This window comes from Pelodiscus sinensis, chromosome 2, assembly GCF_049634645.1.
Source record: "Pelodiscus sinensis isolate JC-2024 chromosome 2, ASM4963464v1, whole genome shotgun sequence".
Lineage (NCBI taxonomy): Eukaryota > Metazoa > Chordata > Testudines > Trionychidae > Pelodiscus > Pelodiscus sinensis.
The window spans coordinates 130,393,863-130,407,580 of record NC_134712.1 but is presented as its reverse complement, the minus strand read 5'-3'; the positions used below and the strand labels follow the sequence as shown (position 1 = coordinate 130,407,580).

The 13,718-nt window shown below is 40.7% G+C and overlaps 1 protein-coding gene across 1 annotated transcript in view; it reads right to left on the bottom strand.

The window, feature by feature from the left end:
• The window catches only part of MYO10 (myosin X), a 368,617-nt gene that overhangs the window by 111,979 nt on the left and 242,920 nt on the right, over positions 1 to 13,718 (bottom strand). The window lies entirely within an intron of this gene.

Here is a 13,718-nt window from a genome sequence, read left to right as displayed (position 1 = left end):
TTATTGTCCTTTATATTGTAAAAAGCACCAGGATTGAAGTACTCCTGAGTTGGGACCTTACTGAAGTCAATGGCAAATTACTACCTATTAGAAGCAAGGAAGTAATTTGGCTTCCTGAGTTACAATTCTTTCCCCAGGGAAATTCTTTGAGTAATGCAAATATGTGCTATCCTCAACAGTTTTTCCTGCAATAAAATTTAGTCCTTGGAGAGTCAGAATTAGAAGTTTCAAGCAAACTCTGTCTTCCACAAGAGCATGTTTCTGTTTGCTAAAGGAAATTATGGTCTGCAATTAGCTGTGATGGGCTTGTGTGACATATCTGTTATGGCATTTTTAACAAAGCCCACTGCTTCTTCCTTTGGAAGGCTGCTCCAAACTTATGATACTATCGTTTTCAGCCTGGGCAGTTCTTCTTTTTGCTGAAATAAGCACAAATGTGTCTGGCACATTTTGCATGGCTATTCTGTCCTTTCAAGCTGAATCTGGGGCAGCCATTCATCTGAGCAAGCTGATACCACACAGGATTTGGAAATCATCAGCATCCTTCTGAAAGCAAAGGAGTTCTTTTAACCTGTACTGTTTCTCTATTTGACTATAAAAAGTTGTAGGCATTGAAATTTCAAAATGGCCATGAAATATATTAAAAAGTGATTATTTCAAATTGCTTTTTAATGTAAAACATTTTTGTCACCATGGTATAATCTCAGAAATGCAATTAGAAATCCACTGTTTATTCATGCAATTACACTACCCATAGATAACATAAACCTATTTGAGAGATCACTGATAATGGCACCTAGAAATGATCAATCAATAACATGATGTTGCGTGTAATTTATTGGTAAACTTGCTGTGGGTGTCAATGAAGTGAAACACAGTGGAATATAATATGCAAAGATATATTTGACAGTCAAGGAGTATAATAAATACATAGGAATTTCTTGGTGCCGTGAGTCATTCCAACTCTCTTGGCTTGTGTGCAACAAAACTAGTAACTTCGCAGCACTGAACACAACAATACAATGTAGTTGTTATATCATTAGACCAGAAAACAATATTCAGGTGGCTGACATAACCATGGGACCCTAAAGACCTCTGCATTATGACTTTCTTATCCAGTCAGTACTTCTTGTGCCAAAATCTACTGATCTGACAGCAGATAAAGCTATAACGAGAAAGAAATGCCTTAGCATAGATGAACTCAACACGTTTTGGGCAAAAAAAAAAGTACAGGCAGTCCCCGACTTACGCGGATCCGACTTATGTCGGATCTGCACTTACGAATGGGACTTTTCTCGCCCCGGAGCTCACGGGCGGCGGGTCGCCGTCCGTGTCCTCCGGGGCGAGAAAAGCTTCTCCCGGTCTCCCTGGTCTGGCGGCTTTGCTCGTTTGCCCGGGAGCAAAGCCACCCAGGCAGCGGGACTCCCGCCACCAGGGCGGCTTTGCTCCTGTCCCTCTGGTCTGCTGGGGGGGTCCAGAAAAGCCGCTGGACCCCCCAGCAGACCGGGGACACCCGAGCAAAGCCGCCGCCTGGGCGGCTTTGCTCGTTTGCCCGGGAGCAAAGCTGCCCAGGCAGCGGGACCCCCGCCGCCTGGGCGGCTTTGCTCCTGTCCCCCTGGTCTGCTGGGGGCAAAGGAGCAAAGCCACACGGGCGGCGGGGTCCCTCTGCCTGTGCGGCTTTGCTTGGGTCTCCCTGGTCTGCTGGGGGGGCGGGGGCGCAGCTAGTGAGCCCCCCCCGCCCCCCCAGCAGACCAGGCTTTTGTTGCGGGACGCCTCGGGTAGAGCAGCTGGGGTGCTGCCGGGTTGGTCCTGTGGGAACCTACCGGGCAGCGCCCCAGCTGTTCTGTCCCAGGCTCCAGATTCAGCAGCTGTTGAAACTGATCAGGCTGATTCCAGGAAGCTGGGGGCAGAGCAACTCTGCCTCCGGCTTCCTGTAGTCAGCCCCTGGTCAGTTTCAGTGGCAGCAGCTGAATCTGGAGCCAGTTGCGACTTACATACAAATTCAACTTAAGAACAAACCTATAGTCCCTATCTTGTATGTAACCCGGGGACTGCCTGTATTCTGCCAGATTCTGAGGAGTCACATAGCTATAACTTTACCAACTTCAAGAAAAAAAACCTGGAGATTTACACCTAGTAAATTCTGTTTGATACAACAAAAATCAAAATCTTTTCCACACTAGGTCAAATATTTAATCTTTAAAGTTGGCGCAGTGTTGGAGGAAATTGTATAAATCACTTGCAAATTACTCTGCAGAAATTTTAGAGATAGGGAAACAGACTATGTAAGGTAACAAAAACATGCTTGAAGATGCTCTCAGGGATACCAAGAAGTATTCCCAAAAATGTTCTTGTCTTAGATTAAATTATTAGGTGCACATAAAATAACTGAAGGGTTGCCAACTCTTGTGATTTAATTACAGTAATTGGTGTTCTTCTTAAAGTCCTAACTTGCTTATGAGACAGAAAAATAAGTTTCTAGCCTCATGGTTGAAGAGGAAAAGCTTTAAAAAGTAACCAAAGTACACTATAAAGTCTCAAAAAATCAAAAGACAGATATAGATAGAAACCAAAACTGATATTTGAAAAACGCCTCCTGACTTTTATATCTAACACATGTTGTTGGGGGACCTGACTCATGATTTTTAAGCACTTAGTGCTGGCAATCTTGTAATTATTAGATAAATACTATGTAACTTAGCTGTATGGTGGGGGGAGGGGATTCTAAATTACCCTTGTCATTAGGGTTGACAGGTGTCTGGTATTCAACCAGACAGTACAATTTTTGGCCTCTCTGTCCGGTAAAAAAATTCAGAAAATACCAGACATGTGCAATGTCCTGTATTTTCTGGTTTTCCAGCTGGGTGCCTGACGGAAGCCTGGAGGGGGCAGAGGGAGTGGCTGGGAGGCGGGGCGTGATCAGCGTTGGGAGCCTGTGGTTGCGTCTGACATAGGAGTGACGCTTTGGGGAGGAGGAGAAGCCCTGTCTATGCTCCTGAGCGCTGTTCAAGCACGTTGTGGAGTCGTATCCGGACTCACTCATGCTTCGCTGGGACCATGTGTGGGTCAGGCAGCGCCCTGGGATCTGCATGTGCCCAGGTCAGTCCCGCTCCCCGCCGGCCGATTCTCTTCCCCCGCTCTCTTCCCTCCCCCCCACCCCCGATCTCCCCCAGCCAGCCCTGCTCCTCTCGCGGCTGGTCTCTTCCCTCTTCCTCACCTCCAATCAAGTGTGTCCGGTATTTTTTCTGAAGCTACCTGGTAACCCTACTTGTCATAATTATTTATTTTGCTTCATTTGTAGTGAGCTATCCATGTGCAAGGCTCTTAACTATGCATGCAAGGCTCTTAACTATGCATTTATAATGAAGTAAATGCAAAAATGAATATATATATATATATATATATAAAAAACTCTAAAATATCTAGTCATATGTTATTAACCATGTCTAGCAAAAGAAATGTAGTTAACATATATCATGCTCTACCTAACATTTCACATTTTATATTATCAAGGCACTGTTCAGGCATTGTCAAAGTTTCATTATACCCCAAGCCTGTGTCTACATTGGCAAGATTTTGCGCAATAGCAGGTGCTTTTGAGCAAAATCTTGCCGCCTGTCTACACTGGCCGCGAGTATATGCGCAAGAACACTGACTTTGTAATGTACAAAATCAGTGGTTCTTGTGTAAATACTCTGACGCTCCCACTCAGGGATAAGCCCTCTTGCGCAAGTATTCTTGCGCAAGAGGACCAGTGTAGACAGCAATGTTAATTTCTTGCGCAAGAAAGCCTGATGGCTAAAATGGCCATTGGAGCTTTCTTGCACAAGAGAGCGTCTACACTGGCACGAATGCTTTTGCGCAAAAGTAAATCTTTTGCACAAAGGCACATGCTAATATAGACGCTCTCTCGAGCAAATACTTTTAACGGAAAAACTTTTCCGTTAAAAGTATTTGTGCAAAATCATGCCAGTGTAGATGCAGCCCAAGTGAGGTAGATAAGCAATTACAACTTTCACTTTTTACAGATGGGGTAAACGGGCACAGTTGAATGCGCAGAGTATGTAGAATGTCAGTGGCAGAGCAAAGATTACAAGTTAGAAATCTCCTGTTTTCCAGCTTCATATGCAATTCATCAGACCAGAATGCTTCTCTAGATCTGTAATGGGAATTTAAATCTGCTGCTGTTGAATACATCGTAAGATTCCTTTTGAATTCAATGGTGAAAGATGAAGCCTATATACTTTAAAAACAACTTACAAAATATCGTTTTCTCCCTTACGATTTTCTTCAAGTTTAATGTACAAACATTACTTCCTGCTATCTAAAGGACCTAATCCTGCCAGAGGTTGAGCTCTCCCATCTATCTTTGTAGCCAGACTGCAGGGTGCTCAGTACTCAATAGAATCAGGCCCCCAAAGCAGCAACACTGTTACCCCTGTTAAAAGTTAAAAATAAACTTTACTAAAAAGGCAGAGTCATATGGAGAGGCACTGAATTATTGCCTCTTTGTTACTGCCCCACATTCTCTTTCCTGCAAGTTGCTTTGCCTCTGCTCCAGTGAAGAAAGAATGATCATTTCACCAAATGTGCCCCATCAGTTTTCTCCACTACTATGGCAAAAGTCATTATAGACTTGTGGGTGCTTGTATAAAACAGACTCATGCAGCAGACAACTCATTCTACTTCAAAACTTCCCATTTCTCCCTCTGGATTTCTTATGGACCATAAGCCAATCAAAGCAAAAATACGGACGTGCTTTATATTCTAATACACTGCCAGAACAATGTGTTCCAAAACTGTACAGAGTAGTTGATGCTTAATGAGGTGCATATCTGCTTTTAGCTATTCATATTTAATGAACTGACTTGATAGGAAAGAAGATATTTCTGTATGCAGCACACACACCCCCAATCCATTTCCACATTTGCAGCTCAATTTAAAACTATGTGCTCACTTATTTTCTGCTTTAAAAAACAACATACCAGCCCTTTCAGCCAGAAAGGGAATAACCTTGCCAAAACAGTCTGTTTGAATGTCTGGGTACCTTGGTATTAACAAATACAATTACCTTAGTTATTTATAAACTGATTCGGCACTTACCCTCTTTAAAAGAAATGGCAAGACTAGAAACATTTCCAAAATAGTCTGCAGCAGCCAACTGGTTACCTCTGTGTTCTCACTTTACAAATCCACTGAGGCACCAGCACACAAAATGAAAACTTAAAAAAAAAAACCACCTCAAAACAAAACTCAGCTGAAACAAACCCCCCTACCTTTGAGGCTTTTTCTCCCTTCAGTTTTTGTCCATTGTGAAAGGCTGCATCTTTAGTTGTTGCAACTATGCATGCATACACTGACCATTGACACACAAAACAGGGCTTTCTTCGGCTCACTGGTATTTCAAGTCATTCATGTGATATCTTTGGCTAGGCTTGGTTAATTCATTCCTGCTGCTACTCAACAGGAAGTCATGCCTAGCAAGGATTGGCTCCACAGGAATCACTTCAGATACTCCCCTGACCAACAGTATATGAGGGCTAATCTCACTTTATGAATATCAAGAATGCAAATATGTTTCAAAGCCAGTGGACTCCTAGATTTTCAGAGAGGAACTGTGCAAAATGCAACAGGGACACAGGCATTTAGGCAGGGACTTAGAACCTTTAAAAGTTTTCCTGGAGTACATATTGTGTGCTCCCACTGTGCTTCTGAGCATTATAGCTATTTATCATGGGCCATGCATATTATCTTGGTGCCATTACCATGACAACATGGTAAACAGGATTTGAATTTCTATCTAGAGATCTGGGGGTTGGTTTACTGGCTTTTTTGTTTGATTGTTGTTGGTTTTTTTTTTTGTTTTTTTTTGAGGTAGGAGAATAGTTTCTCAAAAAGTAATTTTTTGATGCACACACAATAAAATACATACATAACTGGCATAGCACACAAAAATAAAAAACAACATTGGCTTGATGTTTATAAAGGCAAGCATTGCACATACATGACCTGCATGTGTGATTGCCCAAATACACTTCATATACAGAAAATATATTGATAACATTATCAGAAAATTTAATAAACAAATATTGTAAAATGTATTCCACAAGGCATTTTCAAATAGTACACAACAATAAAGTGCGCTACTACTAACAAGGTTCAAGAAAACTGATTTACTCACATAATGAACTGCAGTTGGTACTTAGACACATAACATATGGCTTGTCACCCCACAAAGCGCTTGTGCATGGTTGTATAATCTGGATAGCATGCTGTTTGCGGTCCCTCCCCACTTGAAAAATGTTTTTCATATGATAATTCTAAAACAGATTTTGGTATCTGAAAAATATTCCCAACAATATTGGACTGACTTTCTCTATATAGAGCAATTTGATTACTTGGCAGGTTGTGCTTGTTCATACTGTAAAACAGAGATAATCTACTGCCTGCCATGACTGAAATTTAGTTTTAAGTTACAGTATCACTATTATTTTTTTGTGTGCGCCATGAGTTTTAAAACTTCATTTCAGCTGAACTTTTTGGACTACAGTTGCTTCAAAAACATGCTCAAAATGAAACCTAATACTCCTCAAAAAGGACCTAAAATAAACTCCAATCATCAACAGAAATCAATAAACCTTGATAACTGCAAAGACAGAGTATGTTTGTCTGGGAGCCTGACTTCCAGCACATTCTGGAAAGAAGACTGGATTACTTCAACATCTCAAGGCAGCTATTATTCAGAGGTATGGACACTCATCAGCTTTTGTGGCTGCATAAGAAGGGAGCAAGCTTGTTGGGAGACTATGCAAGGGATGGGCACCTGTGCAGCACAGATGCCACTGGATATATTGTCTGGTCCTACAAAATATGGACTACAACAGCAGCCTCAGATCTGTACTGTTGCCACTCAACACCAAGAAGAGTCCTCTACCTCCTCTCCTGAGGACTCTTGTTCCTTGAATAATCAGCAGAAGATACAGCAGGACATACTTCGCAGACCTTGAACAGGAATTGATTTTGACACAATAAAATTCTGCAAAACTCAAGGTGTGAAAATGAAGGTAGCTGAATTCAGCAGCATGTTAGCTGGGCAGGATGCCATGCCTAATCATGACTTTCCCAAGAACAATAAAGCCATATGAGTAAGTGGATGATTTTGAAAGAATAAATAGCTGAATACATGGTTGATGTATTTTTGCTAAAAGATATGCACCTGGCTGCATTTTAGGAAAACTGCTGACTTATCCTTCAAGGAAGTGAGCTTACCCAAATATTGTGGAATTTTACCAAGACCTACACTTATTCCAACTGCAATTCTTCTAGTGTAAGGACAGAGCTTTTAGAATCTGTTATGAGCAACAATATCATCAGAACATCTATATCTCTTGAAAGATTTCAGAGGTCGCCAGAGTGAAATAAAGATCCACCCAGATAGCATACACTCATGAAAAGATGAGTACATTTCAGAGTAGCTATGTAACATAGGTGGGCCTTTAGGCTACATTCAGGTTTGGTTCCCTAACCAGAACATAACCCAGATGACATTCTTGATTTAATTTCAATAGGAAGGAAAACAATGAAGAAGAACAAGGAATCTGTCACAGCTCCCAACCAAACTGTAACTCTGACTTTTCCCAGTCTTCAAGTATCCCTCTCAGGTCTTAGGCTGTCAGCTAAAGGTGGAATCACACAATTCTCCCACTCTCAAACCTGGCTTTAGTGTAATCCCCTGGTATTAACTGTGATTACCTCAGCACACCTAATACATTCAGTGCCTGTGTTATGTTCCCTCTTAGAGCAATGGCCAGTAATGTCCAGTAACTAATAGCACTGGTAACGCACATTATTACTTAATGAGAATAAAAAAGATCTTAAAACATTAAATAGACCAGGGCTACTCAACATGCGGCCCGCGGCCCATTTGTTTGCGGCCCATGGCACAGTTTGGATTTACGCAGGGCTCAACATGTAGCCCATGGGTGGGAGCCAAAACAAAAAAGTAGTCAGTATAATGGTCTTCTGTTGATATGCATTTTAGTAGTTATGTGCCTGGACTGTCATTGCTCATTAAAAGTGCTGTCATAGGTGCGGCCCTGAAACAGACTGTATACACATGTCTAGCTTACCATGTCTCCATCCATTTTCTACACAGGAATACTGGTAGGTCTAACCTCAGGTTCATCTCCTCAGGGCACATCTAGACAACAACTGGCTTCTGAAAGAAGATATGCAAATTAGTACCTAATTTGCATATCTTTTTCCAATCCCCTTTTCAAAAGAAGTCTTTCTTTAAACAAAAAAAAAAAAAAAAAAAAAAAAAAGCAGTCTAGATGGGGTTTTTTGCGCAACCCCCCCCCCTTTTTCTAAAGAACCTTATTCCTCAAAAAAACTTCTTTTGGAAGCCGAGGGTAGTCTAGACATGCCCTCAGTCTCCTTTCATAATTCAGGGTTACTACTTGCCTTTATCTGTAATGTTGGCATACTTCTTACCCACAGCTTTTCTGCTGCTCCTCAAAACCCTATGTCTGCAAATCTGTCTAGCATGACCTCTGAAATGTTGCCCATATATGTCATTGTCTCAGGTCCCCCTCTTCTGGAATCACATGAATTCTTACCTTAACTAGTGCGAGGGACTGCAAGATTATTAATGTGATCAATGTGTTACACCTTTAGAAAAAAAGCTCGCATTTTAATATCCCGAGAATATGGTACGGCCAAATTTAATAGTTAGGAGTGAAATCATCACAAGGAGGGACAAACAGACAACCAAATCAACATGGATAATGTTCAAAAGGATGAACAGTACTCTAAATTGCACCGAGGTCAAGAACGAGGGAGAATGACCCTCAATTAGCAGATAATATTAATTAAATCACACAGCCTAGATTAGCTTCCATGCTATGCCTACAGCAGAACCCAGACTGAAAATATGAACACAGATACATTGATTGTTTAAAGGTCACTCAAAAACATATGAATGGGACTCTATTCTTCCATCTATGGCTGGAAGAACCACAGGACGAAAGGTTATGCACTCCAAGTGCTCCCTTTAGGGAGTAGCTCTAATTAGAGCAGATTCTTCTCTGATATGTAAACACGTAGTGGTTTGCTGAATCTGTTGGATTGTTCTTGCCTATTTCTGAAATGTTTGATAAAAATCAATGTCTTAATCAATTACAACTCCGGTAATTTCAAATGATCAAATTTCATGTCTAATTAACAAACTTGAATGTACAGTACACAATAAGAAGTATTGCCCATTGACATTTTTTGTTTTTCAAAGCTTTGAATTTTATCTTCCATCTGTCTCATCTTTTTCTAACTTATCCAAATATATGTTTACTGTACTGAAGCTCCTATATCTAGTGCCCCCTGAAAATATTACAGCGTCTCTTACTAATTCATCAAAAGGAGAACAAGCGGTTTAGGAATATTTCTCTCCTTTTTATCATCACCTCTCTGTTTCTCTCCTGTGCCTCTCTCCATAAGGATGTACTGTCTCAAAAGGCAGCAAAAGTAGCTTTAGTTTATACCATCATTCTTTAAAAAGTGAAAATCTAGCATTCCAGATCCCTTTTGCTTCTTTATTTGCATATCTAGAGTAAAAAGTAGGAGGAGAACCAATACATAGTTATTAAATGACAAGGACAGGTAGTCACTAAGCTCTTGCTTTCTTCCAACCCTTGCTTCTCTGCTAACAGCAGCTAATCTAAATAGTTCATGCAGTTAAATCCACCCTTCAGACTATGCAGTCTGAATCATATACATGTCATCAGCTGAATAGTAATACAAGCTCAAGGCTAAATTTTCTTTTAGCCAAGCTGTCATGGAGGTACACAAACTGATATACTTTTCTCAGACAATATAAATCATGAAGTTGGTGTGTATGCACACATAAAGGACCTGAATCTAAAGAAATAAAACTGGCAGTTTTTAGGGAGTGGTTGTCTTCAGAAAATTCCTACGTATAACTTTAAAAATGTCAAGTGAGGTGAAAATCCACTAAATTGAACTGAATTATATCAGGATTAAACTTGGTTAATTGGGCCTGATCCTAATCTTATAACAGTTTAAATGAGGATCAACTACAGTAGCTTCACTGAAGTGGGAAAGGGGTAGGTTTAGAAGTGGGAAGGGGGTAAGTTTAGAAGATAAAATAAAAAAAGAACATGTTAAAAATCACGTAGAAAAGTTAGATGTCTGCAAGTCACCAGAGCCTGATGAAATGCATCCCAAAATATTCAAGGAGCTGATTAGAGGAGGTATCTGAGCCTTTAGCTATCACCTCTGAAAAATCATGGAAGATGGGAGAGATTCCAGAAGACTGGAAAAGGGCAAACTTAGTGCCCATCTATAAAAAGGGAAATAAGAACAATCCAGGGAAATATAGACCAGTCAGTTTAACTTAAGTGCCAGGAAAGATAATGGAGCAAGTAATTAAGGAATTCATCTGCAAACATCTGGAAGATAAGAAGATGATAGGAAACAGCCAACATGGATTTGTAAAGAACAAATTATGTTAAACCAATCTGATAGCTTTCTTTGATAGGATAATGAGTCTTGTGGATAAGGGAGAAACGGTGGACGTGGTATACCTAGACTTTAGTAAGGCATTTGATATGGTCTTGCTTGATATTCTTATCAATAAACTAAGCAAACACAATTTAGAAGGGGCTACTATAAGGTGGGTGCATAACAGGCTGGATAACCGTTCTCAGAGAGTAGTTATTAACAGTACACAATCCTGCTGGAAAGGCATAACAAGTGGAGTTCCACAGGGGTCTGTTTTGGGACCGGTTCTGTTCAATATATTCAGCAACGATTTAGATACTGGCATAGAGAGTACACTTATTAAGTTTGCAGATTATATGAAGCTGGGAGGGGTTGCAAGTGCTTTGGAGGATAGGGTAATAATTCAAAATGATCTGGACAAACTGGAGAAGTGGTCTGAGGTAAATAGGATGAAGTTTAATAAAGACAAATGCAAAGTACTCCACTTAGGAAGGAACAATCAGTTTCACACACACAAAATGGGAAGCAACTGTCTAGGAAGAAGTACTGCAGAAAGAGATCTAGGGGTCATAGTGGACCACAAGCTAAACATGAGTCAATAGTGTGACGCTATTGCAAAAAAACCAAACATGATTCTGGGATGCATTAATAGAAGTGTTGTGAGCAAGACCTGAGAAGTCATTCTTCCGCTCTACTCTGCACTGATTAGGCCTCAATTGGAGTATTGTGTCCAGTTCTGGGCACCACATTTCAAGAAAGATGTGGAGAAATTGGAGAGCAATAAGAATGATTAAAGGTCTAGAGAACATGACCTATGAAGGAAGACTGAAAGAATTGGGCTTGTTTAGTTTGGAAAGGAGAAGACTGAAAGGGGACATGATAGCAGTTTTCAGGTATCTAAAAGGGTGTCACAAGGAGGAGGAAGAAAAATTGTTCCTCTTACCCTCTGAGGATAGGACAAGAAGCAATGGGCTTAAACTGCAGCAAGGGAGGTTTAGGCTGGACATTAGAAAAAGCTTCCTAGCTGTCAGGGTGGCAAAACACTGGAATAAGTTGCCTAAGGAGGTTGTGGAATCTTCATCTCTGGAGATATTTAAGAGCAGGTTAGACAGACATCCATCAGGGATGGTCTAGATGGTTCTGGGTCCTGCCATGAGGGCAGGGGACTGGACTCAATGACCTCTCAAGGTCCCTTCCAGTTCTCGTGTTCTATGTTTTATGATGTACAAGCAATATAAGTGACAAGCCCAACACTGCTAATTCCACAGATGTTTGCACCACTACATGCTAAGTAGAGCTGAGAGAAAGTAAGACCAAAATAATTCCTTATATCATTTTGAGGTTTCCAATCTCAGGAACTATAAATAATAAAAGCCCTACTTTACAGTGACACATTAATCAACTTCCTTTTGTAAAAAAAAAAAGAATCTTAAATTTAGCTTGCGCAATTTTACTCTTTCACAAAACTACTACTACAGGGGAAAAAAAGATTAATAAAAGCCAATATACAATGGGTTAAATTTAAAAACAGTAATTTCCTGACACTGATTTTGGAACCTTAAAATGAATGGAAAGTGCCACTGCCAGAAATTTTTGCTTGCCTGCCCTTCCCCTTTTTCATGAAATCTTGTAGGAATTCACTCTGCTGGTTTCAACTCCTTTCTTAGTAACTAACCCTAAATTGCAATCTAGTTCTTTAACTAGGGCTTATTATTTGGCAAAGTTATCTTACATTGATTTAACTTAAATTTACAATCACAGCAAGGCAAGAAGAAAACCAGGGAATAAACTCTCTCTCTCCTCTTGTGAGGATTTTTAATTATAATAAATACATTAAAAGATTAGGATGGCAGCATATTTTACTAAATGTGAGCAGGATAGGGTAAGACTGATGGGTGTTGAGGACTGTGTAGGACGTAATATGATGCTGGATCAGAGGTACAGGTTGGGTCAGAGTAGTGGGAAGAGCCTTCAGGATGGAAGGAAAACAACTACTAACTTTGGAATTCCCACTCTTTCCCCCTAATTTATTTTCCCTCTCACCTTACCTCAGTGTCACTGACAGACTGAGGAGGGAGCACTACACACAAGGCCCTGTTGTTCCAAGACAGTGGTAGCAAGAGGGAAAGAAGGGGACTGCCGAGGATTCTCCCAATACCCAGCAGGAGCTGGAAGTAGAGAGTGTTTTGTACTCGCTTCCCTTGTGGCAATAGCACTAAGAGATGAAAAAGCCATGCTAGCAAAATGCAAGGATTATGCACTCATGCGATGCAAGCAGCATAATACAATGAGACTCATCCTTGCACCATCCATTTGGGGTCCCCGTACTTTTGTTGGCATTGGGCAGAGCTTGCTCAGGGCTCCTGGTTGCAAGAAGATACAGTAGGGTCCCTCTTATTCCCAAGTGGCAATAGAAGAGGGGCTTGATCAGGTCTCTGTGGGTCCTTGCAGCAAAGGAGAGTAGTCCTAGGTGCATGAATACCTCCCTGAGCAGTGCTGTGCAGGCACTTGACTAAGTGGGCCCCAGTGGTCCAAGCCACTGGCGTATATGCCAAGCTGAGAGGTTTTTATGTGTACTCAGAGCCAGCATCAGGGCATTTCAGCATATAGGCAACTGGCCCCCCTAACAGGGCTGAACAATTTCCCCACAACACCCAGATATTACATGGGAAGCATCACAGAATGTCATTTGAAACCCGATAGTCTAGGTTAAAGTTTTCCCCTTAAAGAAAAACTTAAAGGATACTCAGAATCTTTAGTGGCATCTAATGAAATTCCTTGATGTTTTATAGTCCTGAAAAATCAGGGTTGTATTACAAAGTAATAATCTTTAGCTACAGTCTCCAAACTACACTGTGAAGGCTTAGCATTAGTTAAAGTCTTTGCTTGTTCCATTTTCAGCATTAGATAACCCACTATGATGGACAAATGAAAAGGAATTCTTTGACATTGTAGGATCAGGGCAACAACGTTAGATTAAATGACTCCTAAGACTCCAACTTTTTTATTTCCTAGAAGGACCCATATTCTAATGTTTTGATAGGCCTCATTATTGCTTTCTACTAGCCATGGCATATGTGGCAACTTGGCATAGTGAACATTAATTTTTTTTAAACTGATTGACAATTTTTCCTGTTTTAAGTACATAAGTGTCTCAGAACTACAACATAAAACCAAACATTACTTCACCTGGCATTTTGCAG